The 6,353-nt window shown below is 37.6% G+C and overlaps 1 long non-coding RNA gene across 1 annotated transcript in view; it reads right to left on the reverse strand.

Annotated features, from left to right (window-relative positions):
* Positions 1–5,406, reverse strand: part of LOC109447781 (uncharacterized) — a 54,192-nt gene extending 48,786 nt beyond the window's left edge. The window contains exon 1 of the long non-coding RNA XR_016022169.1: positions 4,493–5,406. This is a non-coding gene — a long non-coding RNA (uncharacterized LOC109447781). The remainder of the gene's footprint in view (positions 1–4,492) is intronic.
* Positions 5,407–6,353: the final 947 nt, after the last annotated feature.

Below are 6,353 nucleotides of genomic sequence, written 5' to 3' on the forward strand. Positions count from 1 at the left end.
AAAAAACAACATGGCATACATGAGTGTGTATATCATGTCAGTTAGCAGTATATGTTATTTCAGAATACCATACCCTTATTTACATTTTAGAAACTGTTTCATTCTTAAAACTATTTCAATGTTAAAATAGATTCATTCTTCCAATGTTTGAGTACAAATAGGGCCCATATGATACCAGAGATACTCCATATATATAGTTTATTTTACTTAAGCAAACATTTCAGTGATTTTTATAAATCAACAGTGCCCAGGCAATTAAATATTTCCTTTCAAAAGAAAAGAATATATAATGAAGCCAAATTATCTGAAAAATACCAGCATTGATCTCACTGTCTATATTTCAATAGTACGTTAATGGCTCTGAACTTACTCCAAACTATTACCCTCTTCCTTTTGTTCCTCAGCACAGAGACCATCTAAACCGCTGCTACTCAAAGGATAGTAAATGGACAGTGCTGGCCCCTGCGCTGACAGCCACTGCACTGCAGTGAATTAGCACAGAAACTGAAATAAGCATTTAGAAATTGGTAATTTGACAGGTAATTTTTTTGCATCTTTAATATTAAACATTAGAGGCTTGCATGTTGCATGATTTGAGATGTTTTTAATTTAATTTTTCTTATAATAATTTTTTGTTACATTTTACAAAAATATCAGTCATGACTCACTGGAAATTTTTTAAATGGATCTTTGTCACAGGTAGTTTTGATCCACACAGGTAACTGTTTTGTGAATTAAATGTACAGCAACATATATATACATATGTGTATATATATGTGTGTGTGTGTGTATTCTGACCATATATATACACACATGAGGTCGGACAATTAAGTTTGCAAACTCATCCTAGAAAAAGTGCTACATACCTCATTGCTGAATATCACTACAGTCACTTTTGAAGTCCTCCCCTTGGGAAGCTATGCACCAAGCCCAGCCCCTAGTCCACCCTTCAAAGCAATTTTGAAACACTGTTTCTGGAATGGCCATCAGAGCTGTTGTCATATTATCCTTGATGTCCTGAATGTCATCAAAATGTCTTCCTTTCAGTATTCCCTTTATCGTTGGGTAAAGAAAGAAGTCACTGGGGGCCAGATCAGGTGAGTAGGGAGGGTGTTCCAATACTGTTATTTGTTTACTGGCTAAAAACTCCCTCACAGACAGTGTCGTGTGAGCTGGTGCATTGTCGTGATGCAAGAGCCATGAATTATTGGCGAAAAGTTCAGGTCGTCCTTTTCACGCAGCCTTTTCAGCACTTCCAAATAGTAAACTTGGTTAACTGTCCAGTTGGTACAAATTCGTAATGAATAATCCCTCTGATATCAAAAAATGTTAGCAATATCGTTGCAACAAGTTCTCCAACTTAATTGTCAGACCTCGTGTGTGTGTGTGTGTGTGTGTGTGTGTGTGTGTACACACGTACATACATACATTTTTAAAAATATATACTTGTACACAGGTCTTATCTATATAACAGAAAAATCAACTCAGCAAAAACAACGCTTGAAGTTCTGTGAACTCATTTCCTCAGTCTCTCCAGATGTATCAAGCTGAGGAGATTGTTCAGAACAGGAAAGGTTTTTAGATGATTAAACAACTGGATTTGTTATGCTTTGATCCCTTTTATTCCTTTCTTACCTCCTTCCTTCCTCCCTGCCTCCTTTTTTTTCTATGCAGACAGTATCATGTTCCTTCTCTTTAAAGAATACAAAATCCCATGTACACACACACACACAAACACATACACATCAATAAAATACATCAACAAAATTCACTGAGGTGCAGGAAGGGATATACGGAAACAAAACTATGGGTGGAAAATGTGGGTACATTGGGACCTAGAGAAAATCATCCACAACAAACAAAAGAAGCATTCTTTCATGAATTCCCAGAGGGCCCTTTTCTTTTCTGAATTGTTACCTTTTATTGACACATTATAATCACCTAGAAAAGGAATTTTTAATCTGATTTTTTTGAAGAACTCCTCTTGGTTGTTCACCCATGAAAATCCCCCAAAAATGTCTTCTAAGTCATTAATGAACCTTCCTTTAGACCCTTTTAGGAAGAGAATCGGTGAAGCCATTTCCTCTGCTGCTCCCACCCACCACCACCACCACCCCTGTCCAACGTCAGACGAGCTGCTGTAGAGCACGGGACTTTCATCGGGCCCGAGTCGTTCCTCCTAGTCTCTGAAATACGGATGGTTAAAACAGAAGGCCAAACAACCATCTTTCCTCCCACTGCGCAGTCCCTTTACATGTACTCAAAACAATGCAGATTTGTTCTGTTTCACCTGTGTCTTATGTTAGACACTTGCTCAAGAATCTCTGACAACCTTTGTATTTCATTTCACAGTCAAGGAATGTACTGCCCAGGCCCACGAGAAAACACAGAGAAATGAATTTCTATCCTTTATTTAAGCTTTGCAATTCATTTTTCCCTTTTGTCTATGCTGAAAACTGAGTAACTTGGGTTGGAGTTTTATACTAGAATTTTGTCTTCTACCCTCTCTCTGAGTCCAAATCAATGGGGTCATTGAGTCCAAATCAAAACAGCTTTCAACTGCCCTGGACCAAGCTCCAAAGCTCCTGCATTTTCCTAGAGATTTTCCTTCTTTCCCAGATTTTCCTAAGCTCCAATCTTTATGGGAGGCATGTCTCCAGGTGGGGTTTTGACTATAAGTATTGTGCTTGGGCCCCCACCCTGACTGCAGAAGTTTATTTGAATTATATTACTCTTTGCCCGCTTCTTAACTTGAGGCCCAGCAGTCTTAGAATGTCACCCCCTCCCCTGACCTCTCTACTGTAATTCAAGAGACAGCTGTCTTTGGAAAAAATTCCAAATAGTTGGTCTGGAAATGAACTTCGCAGTGGGTCCCTCCTCCATTCTGGCTGACATTTCCCCATTAATTTCTTTTTCTCTTTCATCCGTTCATTGGCTGATGAGTCTATAAATACACCTCATCTGCTTTTACTTTGCTTTTTAAGAATAAACTGATACCAAACACACTGTCTTAATTATGTCCACAAGCAAAAGCATAACAAGTTTAAATGTCACAATATAGTTTTAAAACTTGACATTGTTAATTAAGCCAGTTGTGATGAAACTGGCAAATAAAAATCCTAATTTGGATGTGTAAATGAGTAATTCATCAGAAATGGCATTTTAAAACATAATTAAAGGAAATTACCCAGAAACCTACTAAGCAAAAGAAGAGAGTTGGGCAGGAAACTGATAAGTGAGTTGGTAAGGAAGCGGGGTAAATACGGCTCCCATGTCTCTGGGTCACCACCCTTCTGAAACTGGACAAGTCAGTCCTCCCAGATTCAAGTCAGACAGGGAGAACATAATCTCTGCTACACTCTTGAGGGCCCACATTATAAGGTGGCTGCTCATTTGTGAGGCCTGAATCCTAGGGGCACACCTGTCAGGAAGACCCAGGACAAATTCTGATTCATTCCCAGAAGATGGTAGGTTTTAGAAAGTTCTACTTTTGAGATGCAGACAAATTAAAGGAAAGAACAAGGTGAAAATCTCGTCAAGCTATTCCCAGAGGGTCTGCCCTATACCCAAGCCAGTGTTCCAAGTCACCTTCTTTCTGGGGTTATATTTCTTTGTTATTCATTAGCGTTTTTTAAGTGCCTTTTATAAATGCACCCATGAGATTATTCTCTTCCTTTTCTCTCTACCAGATGAAGTAAAGGGAGGCAATCTCACTATCAGTCCAGAAGAACAACTCTAATGTTTGAGTTGGTTAAATAATTGTGATTTATTGTATGACTTAGCAATTTTTCACTCAAATCAAACACCTTTCAAGTTACTGAATTCATCAGGACTCACTTCTTTTAAAAGCATTCTGATCACAATAGCAAGAATCACTCATATGTTCTTGATAGAAAATATTGGTTGCGGTTGTATGCCTGACAATTTTCAGATAATTTTCAGATAATTTTCAGATAATACCATTAGTAGCCTATTTGGGATAAATTGATATTCTGAGTTTTGTAAAGAAATACTTATTTTCCTGAGGTATTCCAATATAATACACAATCTTATTTGACAAAGAGCATTGGAGAAACAAAAGTCAATGGAAACTTTCCCAGGTATGAAATTATCGTAAAGCTTCATTTTTCACACACAAAAAGTCATAAGAAAATAGCAGTTAACGTACTTTGAGTCATGTTTGAAAACTGGTACACATATTTTAAAAAGTTTTAAGTGAGGGTGGCCGGTTGTCTCCGTTGGTTAGAGCGCAGTGCTCATAACACCCAGGTAGCCGGTTCGATTCCCACATGGGCCAGTGAGCGGCACCCTCCACAACTAGATTGAAAACGACTTGACTTGGAGCTAATGGGGCCTGGAAAAACACACTGTTCCCCAATATTCCCCAACACAAATTAAAAAAAAAAAAAGAAGAAGTCAGTTCTTTAAAAAAAAAAAAAAAACAAACAAACAAAAAAACGTTTTAAGAGAGCCAACAGAAGAAAAGACTTACAGATGGTCGAATGGTCTTGACATTGATGGAGAAGTATAGGAAGAGTGGTGATCAGATGTTTTTCTATTTCTATGAGGACAATTCAAAATGAAAATGATTAAACTGTAGAAAATCAAGTTTGGCAACATCTAAGAAATCTCAGACTAGCTGGAACCCATTTATCACTAGAAAAGTTTACTAAAGGAGACTGTGGAAGAATCTATTTTCTTTGAAAAGAATAGTCTCCTTCCTTTAAAGAAAATAATAAAACCAATATCTGTTGCGGTAGTTCTCAAACCTCATTGTATCAGAATCACCTGGAAGGACTTGTTAAAACACAGGTTGTCAGCCCCACCCCGAGAGTTTCTGATTCAGGGGGTCTGGGGTGAAACCCAAGAATTTGTATTTCTGAAAAGTTCTCAGGTGAAGCCAAGGATGCCGGTGTGGTTGCCACTCTCTGAAATCACTGGTCACTGGTAATTCTGTGCTGGATATTGTCACCTAAATATCTCACTCACTCTTTTGCAACAACTCAGAAGTAGGTGTAAATCTGAGAGATTGATATATAAAAATTCCACAACTTTCATATATTCAATTTTCATATGTCATGTGTGGACAGGTATATACTGCTTACTATACACTAAACCCACCCTTTTGTACATCAGTTGATGAACAAACTTCGTGAGAAAGCCCCCATGGTGGCTTTCTCTATTTGGTTTGGACAGCAATGTGGTCAGGCACAGACAGGGTGAGGGGTTCACAGAACCATTTTTTCTTTCTTTCCTGGGCAAACAGGAAAACGACATCTTTCAGTCCTTTTGCATCTAAATAGGATGGAATATGAGCAGATGTCATTGTGCATATTTACAATCCTGGTCCTTAAAAGGATCCATGAGATTCTCATCATTCTCTCTCTACTTATCAGCTGGCTGAATGTAGCAGATGCAGGAGAGGCCTCCCAACAAGGCCCTAATGGATGGCAGAGCCACCCAGGGAAGATGCCAGGACCCCTCAGTCCCATCATGGAGAAGAGCTGCCCAAGCAAGTTCAGCCCCCTTGGACTCTAGGTGAGCAAAAAAATAAACTAAGCCACTGAGATTTGGAGGTGATTTTTAGCAACAGCTGACAGTAACCACCCCAATAAATAACTTCTGTGGATAAAGCAATCCAAAATTCAATATTTGTGCAGTTATTTGAATATTTTATTGCAACTTACTATTTTCCATTAAAAGAATGGACAATAGAAAAAGAAAAGTATACATACTAGTAAGTTCTCTTACTAGTATCACCAAATGAATATAATCAAGAAAAAGATGATAATTACTAGGCACATTAAAAATGATAAATTTTTAACCTCAGCCGGATTTTCAAACAGTCTAACCACATGTTCAATTGCAAAGAAAAATTAACATGGGAGAGATATTAGAATTTAAATTAATCAAATATTGTGTCTAAAAAGCATAGCTTATATGGAAACAAGATTTCTCACCCATTAAATTGACTGTTTCACTATCTTAACAATCAACTTGCAGCCATGTTTTAAGGATCAAAAGTACAAAAGCACCTATTTCCTCATTTTTGAATATGAGAAAATTAAAAACCAGAGAGGTTGAACAATTTCCTTAAAGTCATGTTAATAAATAATAGAACTAAGATTTATTCCAAGATTTGCATCAACCTACAGCCTTGTTCTTTTCATTATATCTCACTGCCTCTCATCTCTGTAAAAATTTGGATGTCTGCCTATCTTTGAAGAAGAAAATGTATAAAATGATCTTACAGCGCCCCCTTTGAGTACTTTGATTCTATGATAAAGATGTTCCCATAACTTTCTAATCTTGTGAATGCAGGAACCCTGTGAAAAAATGTCCCTTTGCTGCCC

This window comes from Rhinolophus sinicus, chromosome 1, assembly GCF_057876585.1.
Source record: "Rhinolophus sinicus isolate RSI-liver-muscle chromosome 1, RSI-T2T, whole genome shotgun sequence".
Classification (NCBI taxonomy): Eukaryota; Metazoa; Chordata; class Mammalia; order Chiroptera; family Rhinolophidae; genus Rhinolophus; species Rhinolophus sinicus.